Here is a 14647-nt window from a genome sequence, read left to right as displayed (position 1 = left end):
TTTATTGTCTGTCTGTCTGTCCGTCCATCCATCCATCCATCTATCTATTATCTATCTATCTGTCCATCCATCCATCCATCCATCCATCCATCCAGTATCTATCCATCCACCCATCCATCTATTATCTAGCTATTTGTCTGTCAATCCATCCATCCATCCATCCATCCATCCATCCATCCATCTATCCATCTACTTACTGTCTGTCTGTCTGTCTGTCTGTCTGTCTGTCTGTCTGTCTGTCTATCTATCTATCTATCTATCTATCTATCTATCTATCTATCTATCTATCTATCTACCTATCTATCTATCTATCAGCTCCTTGCTGCTGAATATGAAACACACATACAGATACAAGGGGTCCTTGACTTATGACTATGGGTACCAGAAGATTGATTGTTGAGTGGTGTGGTCGTTAGGGGAGACATCACATAACTGTGATTTGTGACCTTCCTGCCTTCCCAGAAGCTTCTGGGAAGGTCATTCACAGGGATCATGTGACTGCAGGGAAGCCGCAATGGTCGTAAATAAGCACAAGGACCAGTCAGAAGGCAGTTTTCCCCAAATACTGTACAACTTCCAACGGTTACTAAGCAAATGGTTGTAAGTTGAGGATTACCTGTGTGATAGACATGTAAGTGATGTATGGACTTCAACTCCCAGAATTCCCTACACTGCTGGCTGGAGGATTCTGGGAGTTGAAGTCCATACATCTTTAAAGTAACCACGGCTGAGAAATCTTGTAAAGAATAGAGGAGAGTTGGTTCTCCCTTCCACATGCCAACCTTGGCTTTTGAGATTTCAAATCTGCCTTGTTTTCTTATTTTTTTTCTTATATATTTGGGCCGACGTGAGGTCTAGGATCTTATTAAAGGAAGAAGATAAGATTCTCAGCTGGTTTTAGCAATTGGCATGAAAGGAACGAATCCCACGAAAAGTGGATTGTTGGATAAAATCAACTTTAGGATCCAGCTATTCACTCTCAGGAGTAAATTGCCGAAAAGAAAAAAAGCAAAATTCAATGCAAGCGGTTATAAATTAATTAGGTTTTTCAAAGACTTTGCCTCCCTCAGTCATCCCCTCCCCTCCCCACCCAGGTGCCCTGGATATTTTTAAATTCCTACTTTAACTCTGCAAATAATTTTTTCCCCCTCCCAGGGCTGGCTTGCTCTCCCCAGCCTCCATCTGTTCAACCCTCCCCCCCCCCGCATCCCTCCCTTCCTCCCTCCCTCCCTCCCTCCCTCCCTCCGTGGTTAAAGATGTAGAAGGCAAAAGGAGAACACAAGCTTTATTATGACAATTCTTTTTTTTTTCTTATTGGACTAAGGAGAGCATTTGCAATGTTTGCATATTTATTCATGAACGGGGAAAGATTTTGAGATTCGAAACAGACCAATGGGGAGGAAGAAAGAGAGAGAGAGACAGAGAGACAGAGACAGGAAGAAAGACACACACACACAGACAGACAGAGAGAGAGAGAAAGAGAGACAGAGACATAGAGAGAGAGAGAAAGAGACAGAGACAAAGACAGGGAGAGACACACACAGAGAGAGAGAGAGAGAGAGAGAGAGAGAGAGAGAGAGAAAGAAAGAAAGAAAAAGAAAGCGAGAGACAGAGAGAGAAAGAGAAAGAAAGAGAGAGAGAGACACACACACACACAGAGAGAAAGTGAGAGAAAGAGACAGAGAGAGAGAGAAACAGAGAGAGAGAAAAACAGAGACAGACAGACAGACACACAGAGAGAGAGAAAGAGAGAAAGAAAGAAACAGAGACAAATACAGAAAGAGAGACAGAGAGAGAGAGAGAAAGAAAGAAAAAGAAAGCGAGAGACAGAGAGAGGGAAAGAGAAAGAGACACACACAGACACAGAGAAAGAGTGAGAGAAAAAGAGAGAAAGAGAGACAGACAGACACAGAGAGAAAGAAAGAGACAGAGACAAAGACACACAGAGAGAGAAAGAAAGAAAAAGAAAGCGAGAGACAGAGAGAGGGAAAGAGAAAGAAAGAGAGAGAGACGCACACACACAGACACAGAGAAAGAGTGAGAGAAAGAGAGAGAGAGAAAGAGAGAGACACAGAGAGAAACAGAGAGAGAGAGAGACAGAGACAGAGAGAGAGAAAGAGAGACAGACAGACACACAGAGTGAAAGAGAGACAGACAGACACAGAGAGAGAGAGAGAAAGAAAGAAAGAAATAAAGAGACAGAGACAAAGAGAGAGAGAGAGAGAAAAAAGAAAGCGAGAGACAGAGAGAGGGAAAGAGAAAGAAAGAGAGAGAGACGCACACACACAGACACAGAGAAAGAGTGAGAGAAAGAGAGAGAGAGAAAGAGAGAGACACAGAGAGAAACAGAGAGAGAGAGACAGAGACAGAGAGAGAGAAAGAGAGACAGACAGACACACAGAGTGAAAGAGAGACAGACAGACACAGAGAGAGAGAGAGAAAGAAAGAAAGAAATAAAGAGACAGAGACAAAGAGAGAGAGAGAGAAAAAAGAAAGCGAGAGACAGAGAGAGGGAAAGAGAAAGAAAGACACACACACACACACACACACACAGAGAGAAAGAGTGAGAGAAAGAGAGAGAGAGAAAGAGGGAAAGAAAGAGATAGAGACACAAACACACACACACACACACACACACACAGAAAGATTACTTCTTTTTCCTTTGCAAACAGAGCTTGTAAAAAGATAGACTTTCAATCTTGACCCATTCAACCATGTTACACCGAATTAAAAGCAGGGCTGTAATTGGCTTTTTTAAAAGAAAAAATACCACTCTCCCAGTTATGCACAAGAGGGAGGGGTGGGTGAACCACTTCCAGCAAATATATGTGGGGGTTTTTTGTTTTTGCTTTTCCACTTATAGGTAGTCTTCGACATATAACAGTTTGTTTAGTGACCATTTAGAATTATGACGACAGTGAAAAAAAGTGACCAATGACCGTGGTGGTGCAGTGGTTAGAATGCAGTATTGCAGGCTGACTCTGCCCACTGCCAGCAGTTCGATCCTGATGGGCTCAAGGTTGACTCCGCCTTCCGTCCTTCTGAGGTCGGTAAAATGAGGTTGGGGGACAAGAGGCTGACTCCATAAACTGTTTAGAGAGGGCTGGAAAAGCACCGTGAAGCGGTATATAAGTCTAAAGGCTATTGCTATTATCTTCCTTCCTTCCTTCTTTCCTTCCCAGTGATTAATACCGCAGGCTAACTCTGCCCACTGCCAGCAGTTCAATCCTGACCAGCTCCAGGTTGTCTCAACCTTCCATCCTTCCGAGGTGGGTAAAATGAGGACCCAGATTGTTGGGGGACAAGAGGCTGACTCTGTAAACTGTTTAGAGAGGGCTGTAAAAGCACTGTGCAGCGGTATATAAGTCTAAGGGCTATTGCAACAAAAGAAGATCAGCTGGGAGGCAGCGGGGCGCGGCCAGCCTATTTGCCTGTTCTCCGAACTATTCAAAATTTCTGCTACTGGTTCTCCAGAACCTGACTGATCTGGGAAGGCCCTCCCCATGTGCTCCACTGCCCTCCTCCCCCCACCATGGTTGTCCCTGTTGTTTGATGATGGGCATCGTTGAAACTCACACTGAGCAGCCGAGGGGAGCCAAAGAGGGCAGGCGGCACATGCCAGGCACTTAATGCCGCACCCGGGAAATTGATGGAAGTCCTGGGTTTAATAGAGAAGACCAGCTATTCTTTTGAATAGGTCCTTCAAGGTCCAAGCGAGAAATTACTTTTGCAAAGAAGAAAACACACACACGCACAGACACGCCGCCGGGGCACGGCAAGGCAGAGACGCAAGGCACAGAAGCGAGGCGGTCAAGCGTAGGACCCAGGCCAGGATCAGGGGTGAAATCCAGCAGGTTCTGACAGGTTCTGGAGAACCAGTAGCGGAAATTTTGAGTAGTTCGGAGAACCAGCAAATACCGCCTCTGGCTGGCCCCAGAGTGGGGAGGGAATGGGGATTTTGCAGTATCCTTCCCCTGTCATGCCCACCAAGCCACGCCCACAGAACCGGTAGTAAAAAAACAATTAAATTTCACCACTGGCCAGGATGGTATTTGTCCATGTTTTATTTTTCACCTCAGGCAACGATTCAGAAGGATTAAGAGAAGAACAGGAGAAGAAGAGAAAGGCGAATGTGCTTCTTAGAGCAGAGGGGTTAAACTCAAGGCCCGGGGCCGGATCTGGCCTGCGGGACCACCCTAGATACAATTCTACTGTTATTCCTTCCTTCCTTCCTTCCTTCCTTCCTTCCTTCCTTCCTTCCTTCCTTCCTTCCTTCCTTCCTTCCTTCCTTCCTTCCTTCCACAAAAGAAGTTTTTAAAGAAGAAACTGGACCACCATTTGTCTGAAATGGTTTAGGGTTTCTTGCTTGAGTGGGAGGCTGGACTAGAAGACCTCCAAGGTCCCTTCCAACTCTTCTGTTATTCCTTCCTTCCTTCCTTCCTTCCTTCCTTCCTTCCTTCCTTCCTTCCTTCTTTCCTTCCAAAAAAGAAGGTTTTTAAAGAAGAGACTGGACCACCATTTGTCTGAAATGGTTTAGGGTTTCCTGCTTGAGTGGGGGGCTGGACTAGAAGACCTCCAAGGTCCCTTCCAACTCTTCTGTTATTCCTTCCTTCCTTCCTTCCTTCCTTCCTTCCTTCCTTCCTTCCTTCCTTCCTTCCTTCCTTCCTTCCTTCCTTCCTTCCTTCCTTCCAAAAAAGAAGGTTTTTAAAGAAGAGACTGGACCACCATTTGTCTGAAATGGTTTAGGGTTTCCTGCTTGAGTGGGGGGCTGGACTAGAAGACCTCCAAGGTCCCTTCCAACTCTTCTGTTATTCCTTCCTTCCTTCCTTCCTTCCTTCCTTCCTTCCTTCCTTCCTTCCTTCCTTCCACAAAAGAAGTTTTTAAAGAAGAAACTGGACCACCATTTGTCTGAAATGGTTTAGGGTTTCCTGCTTGAGTGGGGGGCTGGGCTAGAAGACCTCCAAGGTCCCTTCCAACTCTTCTGTTATTCCTTCCTTCCTTCCTTCCTTCCTTCCCTCCTTCCTTCCTTCCTTCCTTCCACAAAAGAAGTTTTTAAAGAAGAAACTGGACCACCATTTGTCTGAAATGGTTTAGGGTTTCCTGCTTGAGTGAGGGGCTGGACTAGAAGACCTCCAAGGTCCCTTCCAACTCTTCTGTTATTCCTTCCTTCCTTCCTTCCTTCCTTCCTTCCTTCCTTCCTTCCTTCCTTCCTTCCTTCCTTCCTTCCTTCCTTCCTTCCAAAAAAGAAGGTTTTTAAAGAAGAAACTGGACCACCATTTGTCTGAAATGGTTTACGGCTTCCTGCTTGAGCGGGGGGCTGGACTAGAAGACCTCCAAGGTCCCTTCTAACTCTATTATTCTATTCTATTCTTTAGCAGGGACGGGGTTTTAGTTAACAAGAGGAACTAACTAGAAAATTTGGAGCAGGCAACAACAGCTCCAAAATCGGCGTTTTGATGTACTAAAAGAGAAAAGAGGCTGCGTCATTTAGTGGAGCAAATCCAAATTCCCAAAGGCAAATTTCCAGATTTGAATATTCACATATTTTTTTTCTCCTTTTGGGTCTGGGAAACTGGAAGGCACCTGGGCAATTGAGCTAAAAAGGAACAAAAATCGTTTTTTTTGTGCTCTAGGAATCAAGATTTAATTTTGATGGGCTCACCGTCCTTTGGGTATCCCTTCCACGGATGGTGCCCACGGCTGTTTGGTTTTCGGGCAAGCCCAAGTGGGTTTATTCTTGAATAACTGAATGAAAAGAAGGACTAAGGGGGGGGGACACGTGTCCCCCAATGTCTCAGGGGTTGCCACGTCGAAGAGGGAGTCAAGCTGTTCTCCAAAAGATCCTGAAGGCAGAAGAAGAAGCGACGGATGGAAACTAATCAAGGGGAGGAGCAACCTGGAATTAAGGAGGAATTTCCTGACAGTGAGGATCCAGATGGACAGTGGATGCTCCATCACTGGAGACTTTTGAGAAGAGATTAGACAACCATTGGACTGAAATGATATAGGGCTTCCTGCCTGAGCAGAGGGTTGGACTAGAAGACCTCCAAGGTCCCTTCCAACTCTGAATCTATTCTATTCCTATTCTATTCTCTTTTTTTACTCTATATTCTATTCTATTCTTTTTTTACTCTATATTCTATTCTATTCTATATTCTATTCTATATTCTATTCTATATTCTATTCTATATTCTATTCTATATTCTATTCTATATTCTATTCTATATTCTATTCTATATTCTATTCTATATTCTATTCTATATTCTATTCTATATTCTATTCTATATTCTATTCTATATTCTATTCTATATTCTATTCTATATTCTATTCTATATTCTATTCTATATTCTATTCTATTCCCATTCTATTTTTCTACTCTATATTCTATTCTATTCCATTCTTTTTTACTCTATATTCTATTCTATTCTATTCTTTTTTTACTCTATATTCTATACTATATTCTATTCTATATTCTATTCTTTTACTCTATATTCTATTCTATATTCTATTCTTTTACTCTATATTCTATTCTATTCTATTTTTCTACTCTATATTCTATTCTATTCCATTCTTTTTTACTCTATATTCTATTGTATATTCTATTCTATTCTTTTTTACTCTATATTCTATTCTATTCCATTCTTTTTTACTCTATATTCTATTCTATTCTATTCTATTCTTTTTTACTCTATATTCTATTCCTATTCTATTCTTTTTTTACTCTATTCTATTCTATATTCTATTCTATATTCTATTCTATTCTTTTACTCTATATTCTATTCTATTTTATCCTATTCTATTCTATTTTTGTACTCTATATTCTATTCTATTCCATTCTTTTTTTACTCTATATTCTATTCTATATTCTATTCTATTCTTTTTTACTCTACATTCTATTCTATTCTATTATTTTTTACTCTATATTCTATTCTATATTCTATTCTATTCCATTCTTTTTTTACTCTATATTCTACTCTACTCTATTCTATTCTTACTCTATATTCTATTGTATTCTCTTTTTCTACTCTATATTCTATTCTATTCTCTTTTTTTACTTTCTATTCTATTCTATTTTATTCTAATTTTAAATTATTTAAATCTAGTTCTCTTAGCTGATCCTATGACCCTCGGCTGGCTGACCCAAGAGGAGATACAATTGGTTCCTGAAATGCTAGAGGCCCCATTTATTTCAATTTTCAATAACTTATTTCAATAACTTCAATTAGCGACTGTTCACACTTACAACAGAACGAAGAAACAAGGTTGTTTAAGAGCTTTTGCAGGTCCGTAAAGCAAAGCAGAAATGAACTCAGATCGTAAGTCAGTTGCCGTTTCGCTCAGTGACTGTTTCCCTTAACTGCCGCATGACTAGCCCTGAAAATGGTCGCTAAACAAGGACTATGCCTGCTTGGTTTACCATTCTAAGGTGCAGGAAGCTGCATTTGTTCGAGGCTTTTTGCAAATTTCCTGAGAGACCAGGTTTTTTTTTTAACCTGGGGCCCACGAACTTGGACGGAAAAACTATCACGAGGTTTATTTTCAATTAACCTTTAATTGAAATTTAGCTTTTCACTCAATAACGTTGTGGGCCAGAGAGTAATCTCTGGCCTCTGGGCTAGAAAACGTACTTGTCCACTTCAATAATTCTCTCCATCTGAAATTATTTTAGCCTTACAAAAAGGCTACTGTCCTGCTATTGATTTAACGGATGAATAAGGAAGCACCTATATTACTTTACTACTTACTTGGCTTTTTAAAAATAAATATTTCAAGCCGCGTGTTGGCGCAGGCTCTCTGTAATATCATCAGTAGCTATGTACACACTCCTGTGGCACCACATCTCCAAATTAGGGGGGGGGGAACCCTTTCTTTTCAAAGAAGAATGACGGAAGAACAAGAGCTGGGAAGAAACTTGGAGGTCATCTAGTCCAACCCGCTGCTTCGGCAGGAGATCCCATCTATCTTACCAGACAAATAGTTATCTAGTCTCTTTTTTTAAAAGCTGCCAGGGATGGAATACCCACAAGAGCCGAGGTGGCACAGTGGTTAGGGTGCAGTACTGCAGGCCACTTCAGCTGACTGGACTACTGCAACGTGCTCTACATGGGGCAGCTCTTGAAGAGCATTCGGCGACTTCAGCTTGTCCAGAATGCAGCCGCGCGAGCGATCGTGGGTGCACCTCGGTTCACCCACGTAACACCTATCCTCCGCGAGCTGCACTGGCTGCCTATTGGTCTCCGGATACGCTTCAAGGCGCTAGTCGTCACTTATAAAGCCCTTCATGGTATCAGACCTGGGTACTTGGGAGACCGCCTGCTGCCAATTACCTCCACTAGACCAATTAGATCCCACAGATTAGGCCTCCTCCGAATTCCATCCGCCGGCCAGTGTCGACTGGCGACTACCCGGAGGAGAGCCTTCTCTGTGGCTGCTCCGACACTCTGGAACGAACTCCCCGTGGAGATTCGAACCCTCACCACCCTCCAGGCCTTCCGCAAAGCCCTTAAAACCTGGCTGTTCCGACAGGCCTGGGGCTGAAGAACTATTGCCCCCGTCTCGAATTGGTATGACTGTTGTGCATTTTAAATTATGTATTGTTTTTGTGTTGTTTTAATTTTCTGTTTGTATCCCCCTTCCCTGGTTGAGTTGTGAGCCGCCCTGAGTCCCCTTCATAGTCTTAAGATTCAACCCATGGAAGATTGTGAGGGATAGCCGTCATTACGAGAAGGTATACCTGGAAGGGATGGTCATTTATGGTGCCAAGAGGCTCACGTTGTTCAGAGTTGAGGGAGGGCTGGGAAAATCTCCTTCCTCGAGACACCAATGTTGACAAGGCTGATTTTATGGCATCAAGGATGTGGCTCAACCAAGGATGTTCTCTTGGGTGGGTTTCCATAGTCTACGTCAAGAGAAGGTTTTGATGCATGCCCTGTTCTCCAGAACCTAATCCACGCTCCGTCTCCATGTGGCTGCGAATTGTCCCCAGATCCAGGTCTCCAAAGATGGCCCACTCACCTGCTGGTCAGCCCTACCCAGCGCTCCTCACTTTTCCGACCCAGGCTTCCTTAAAAAGTAAGAAGCTAAGTCTTGGTCCCAGCAAAACCCCTTTTATTTACACGACTGTGAATTCCTTTCATTCACAAGTCAGCAAGGCTTTAGCAAACAGTCTTTCCGAGGAATGTTTATCCACACGCACCTTATCTCGCTTGGAGAGCTGCCAGATAACTAGTTTCCAAATGCAGGGCAAGGCAAAACGTGGCACAGAGTCTCTTATAGTCACAAACAGGACTTTCCACTCTTGAAACAACCAATGAATGAATTGTCTCCTGCAAAGTCCACTCCCCGTTCGCTCCTCTTTTGTTTCCTCTGGGAGGGGCCAATCGCCTCCAAGGTGTGGCTTTACTCCCAAGTCGACTCAGCTTTCTGAGTTGTTCTTGTCTTCCGGCTGCTCTGTGCAGGCGCACAATGGGAACAGGCTCCAGCTGTTCTTCTGCCTCACTGCTGTCTAACTCCCTCTCTGCCTCCGACACAGAGCCCTCGTCTGAGCTTTCCTCAGCCCCCAGGACTGGCCCACGTTCCTCCCCAACCTTCTCACTGTCTTTGCTGGTCGCCGGCAGGCCACAACACTCTGGAGCAGGGGTGGTTTCTGGCAATCACTACTGCTGGTGGGCTCAAGGGTGCTTTGCGTGCGTGCCCTTGATTCGTACATGCACAGTGCAATAAAAACAAGATGGTGCCGTTGCAGGCACCGCCAGGAAAACCAGTTCGGGGGTGTGGCAGGCCTAGTTTGCCGCCGGTTCCGGCAACCCAGGCCGCCAAATCACTACCGATTCGGCCGAACCGATTCAAACTGGTAGGAACTCATCTGGAGCTTCTGAATGTCATCCCCCCCCCCCACCACCACCACAAGATCCCCCTCCCCATGTAGGAAAGCAGAAAGACGCCAGCAAGCTCACATGTATTATCCAGATATATTTATAAGTTTATCTTCTGAGATTAGCACAGGATATTTAGAAAGGTTATAAAGGAACATTGACATCGGTCGTAATTCGTTTTTTTTTTCCTCCCCACGCCCCCCCAAAAGTTTATATACATACAAGAACAAAGCACAACAATTCGAGACCACCAACCTCACTTTGTCCCCCCACAGCCAACCCAGAAGATTGCGCGTGTGTATATGTTTCGTGTGATGCATGTTTTCCTTTTTATTATTATTTTTAAATTTTAGCTCAGTACAAATATGGCTTTTGGGTAGATATTCGGAGAGTCTTGACTCCAATCAGGAAGCATTATTTTGGACCAATTCCAGTAGGGGGCGCCAGCTGCCAGAAGAGACAAGGATTGCATTTTTTTTTTACCGCTAGCCAGCAAAATATATATATAAATATATACAAATATTTATATATATATATATAAAAAAAATCTGTGCTGTTGCTAATTCACATGCATAGGATTATATTAAGATTATGCATAGAGGCAGGAGGTGAAAAGTGGCTGAGATAGCGCTACTGAGGTTTAGCCTCCGATTACAGGTGCAAAATGCTGGTATGTAGGGATATTGTAATCCGAAATATTTGTTCTGACTTAGGCTTCCCCAAAAAGCCCGAGGCAGAGTCCTGGTCCCGACAAAACCGCTTTTATTAAACGAATGTGAATTCCTCTCATTCACATTCAACAAAGGCCTGGCAAACAGTCTTTCAAAGGAGTATTTATGACCACAGACCTTATCTAGCTTGGAAAGCTGCCATGTCAGTATTTTCCCAAATGAGGGGCTGTGCAAGGAAAGACTCTGGGCACAGAGTCTCTGAGATTCACGGACAGATCTTCACACTCCTGAAAACGACCGACCAACCGAATTGTTTCCTGCAAAAGCCCCCTCCCCTTTCGCTCCTCTTTTATGCCCTATGGGAGGGGCCATTCACCGTCCACCTGTGACTTTACTCCCAAGTCGACCCTGATTTCGGAGTTGTTCTTTTCTTCTGGCAGCTCTGCGCATGCGCACTCTGGCAACAGGCTCCAGCTGTTCCTCTGCCTCGCTGCTGTCTAACTCTGAAGGCAGCTGAGAACTGCCAGACGGCCTTGGCCCCCTCTCTGCCTCCGACGCAGAGCCCTCATCCGAGCCTTCCCCAGACTCCAGGATTGGCCCAGGTTCCTCCCCAACCCTCCTCACTGTCTGACTCTGATGCCACAACAATATTTCAATATTGCCTACAGCAGAGTTTGGCGTCTTTGTTTCTTCCCATCTCACCTCCACCTCCATTTCCCTTTGATTCTCAAGGAGGTGGTTGGCCTTGGAGAAATCGTGGAGGACTTGTGCCTCATCCTGGCGAGTAGTGGTGGACAAAACGGGACTTCTGCATGAAAGAGAAGCTACCTCTCTGGGAGAGCGGAACAACTTTCCCCTGCCTAGGGGCAGGGGAAAGTTACCGCCACCCATGGTGAAGTGTGGAGCTCTGCTTTTTAGAAGGGCTCATGGATGACTTTGGAGGCCCTCCCTCCTTGAGTGGCCAATGGATGAATGGCCGTTTCCAAAGGTGGGTTGGATTGAGCCCAAAGACTAAAAGTGGAAACACCCGGTTGGTATCTTCTGTCCTTGACCCAAAGGTGCTTTTTCGAAAGATGACCACAAATTCCAGGATAACCATAGCCTGGATCAGTGGTCTCCAACCTTTTGGGCACCTTGTTCCATGGTCCGGAGAGGGCCTGGATTTGCGTGGTGTCTACATCCCATGGATGGGGCTTCCCTTGTTTGCACCGCCCGGTTTCTGGCATGCTGCGGCCCACTGCCAATCCATGGACTGGCGGGAGGTTGGGGATCCCCGACCTGGATGACCGAGAATCTCCATTAAACCCCTGATCTCCTTGAAGGAAAGGAGAGATCAGAGGCTGCGAACTTCCCAAAGGAAGTTAGACGCAATCCACGTTAAGCTGTTCCCTTGGAGAATGAGCCCATCGTGTTTGCCTGCCCAACAAGGATAGGGTTTATATTTTGGGGTGGCAAAATAACTTCCTTCATCCCATCAGTGCCTATTGTCCTTGGATACAAGGGGAAAGGCGAAGCTGCCAAATCGGGAAGCTGTCAAACTCTGAAAAGGAAGCCAGATCAGATGCAATCCATCTAAGATTAGTGGGAGTACGATGGAGCAGGGGGAAAAAAATGACTATAAAATATATGGCACCAAGACACATGTTTGGAGCAGGATGGAGCAGGGAAAGAAAAGACTATAAAATATATGGCACCAAGACACATGTTTTTCTCACCCCGATTGAAGTTTTGGGCTCCCCCCTGAATGAAATAGGGATGGGGGGCAGGGGCCACCAGGAAAAGGAATGTGGGGCCCTCCTTGCATTGTTCTTTTAAAATTAGAATGCACGGGAAGAAAAATCGAATCTGCGTTCTCCGTTCTTACAAATGCATAGGCGGCTTTTAAAAATCTCTCCAAATTCCAACTTGGCAAGATGCCGAAGGAAGGAGCATTAGTGAAAAACTAAATCACCCTTCCTGGAATTAGAGTTAACTTTTGTATAGGGGTGCAAGTGTGTGTGTGTGTGTTTGTGTGTGTGTGTGTGTGTGTGTGTGTGTGTAAGTTTCCAAAAAAACAGCTGGCTTTTTAAATAATGATCTTGGAAGCTCGCTGACCATTTTATGTATTTGGGTTGACTTCCCAGAATCCTTAGCATTGGTTATCATCGTCGTCATTATCAATAAAATCACGACGTCCACTATAAAACCAGTGGGCTAAACTAACCCTGGCTACTTTTAAGATGTGTGGACTTCAACTCCCAGAATTCTCCAGCCAACCGTGGGAATTCTGGGGATCCAGAATCCACCACATCTGAAATGACCACTAGATGGCAGCAAGGAGAGTCGTATCTCTTTGCTGTCCTCTAGTGGCCACCCGAAGCTTTGCCACTCCAATATGGAGACTGGGAGAATTCTGGGAGTTGAAGTCCACATGTCTTAAAGGGGCCAGGTTTACAGACTCCTGGTCTAAACTCTTGACCTGCTGTTGCTAAATTCCTCTCCGCCTTTTTCATAAGCAGTGCCGTATCCATAAAACAAAACAAGGAAACCACAAGCAAAAGGAAAGTAAATCCACCAGGATATTGGGGGAAGAGATATCAATTAATAAATATAAACTGGATTTGGGGCCCTTTTGCCAATGTGGAATTTCTGCTTCTTTGCTCATGGTTTGAACGGGAAGATTTTTGTCGAGAAACGGAGGCTGAAAGTCAGTTGTCTCCGGAGAGCCAATTAAAAAAAAAAAAAAAACAGGAATGTAGGCCTTTGTTTTAACCAAGCTAAACAGTTTCTTTCTTCCTACGACTGTTGGCTCCATGCTCTTTTGCAGAGGAGTCTGTTAGCTGCAAAAGTGCAATTTTCCCATCGTTGGAGGGTTCCTAGATCCAGGAAACCCACTTTTTAAAGTCGCTTTCAAATCCTAGTTTGGGTGCAGAGAACGGCGTGTGAGGTGGGCATGCAAAAATGAAACCATAATCCCTTGCAGAGTGGAGTTGGGGCAACTGAATGGAGCTGGCCAGATGCCTTTCCTGTCACCAATGCGGAGTTTTGTTCGTCAGATATCATCGTGCCCAGAAAGAGAAATATCTGCTTCTACCTAGGATCGAACTCACAAGCCTCCTGATGGTGAGGTGAGAACTCCACACCTCTAGGTTCCCACACCACTCCTTCAGGGAAAAATGCAGGGATAGGTAAGGGGCAAAAAATGTCCCCCCCCCCACACCGCCTACTCAGAGACACACCAACGGATCTGAAAGAACTTAATTCTCGCACCCCAAATCCCAGCCTAGATTCCTCTCTTTGCACGCATCGCCCTCCTAAGTCTGTTTCGCTGGACGCTAACCAAGTTTGCCTTCTTAAAGGTGGCTTGCGTGGAAGTGCAGCTTATTCAAATATCACTCGCCTTTTTTAAAAGGAGGAAGGAAGGGGGGGGAAACCCACATTTCTGACAGCACTTACTAGCTGGAGGAGCTGCTGATTGGGTGGGAAGGAACGGGGGCAGCCTGCTGGCATTTAGCAAGAGAGTCCTTGGAAGAACACCCCCCCACCCCCCCAAAAAAGGGGGTGTTCCTGTTTAAAGTGCAACTAACTGAAAGGGCTGGGGGGAAAAAAACAGCCTTGCAGATAGTGTGAACATTTGCAAAGAGTGGTGGCTCATCAGGGCCATATCTCCCTCTTGGTGGTAAAGGTTCCCCTTGCACATCTGTGCTAGTCGTTCCCGACTCTAGGGGGTGATGCTCATCTCCGTTTCAAAGCCGAAGAGCCAGCGCTGTCCGAAGACGTTTCCGTGGCCCTGTGGCCGGCATGACTCAACGCCGAAGGCACACGGAAGGCTGTTCCCTTCCCACCAAAGGTGGCTCCTATTTTTCTACTTGCATTTTTTACCTGCTTTCGAACTGCTAGGTTGGCAGAAGCTGGGACAAGTCACGGGAGCTCACGCCGTTACGTGGCGCTCGGGATTCGAACCGCCGAACTGCCGACCTTTCTGACCGACAAGCTCAGTGTCTTAGCCTACTGAGCCACAGCGTCCCCTCTTGGTACAGCTAAACAGGGGAGGTCAGGTAATATTGGAAGCAGGGAGGGGGGGGACAACATGATTAGAGGTCCTGGGGGGGTGTCAACTTT

Source organism: Thamnophis sirtalis, unplaced genomic scaffold (assembly GCF_051295495.1).
Source record: "Thamnophis sirtalis isolate CommonGarterSnake01/CBP01778 unplaced genomic scaffold, rThaSir2_p1.2 scaffold_2, whole genome shotgun sequence".
In the NCBI taxonomy this organism is placed as follows: Eukaryota; Metazoa; Chordata; class Lepidosauria; order Squamata; family Natricidae; genus Thamnophis; species Thamnophis sirtalis.
The sequence above is the reverse complement of the archived record's forward strand: the minus strand, read 5'-3'. Positions refer to the sequence as shown.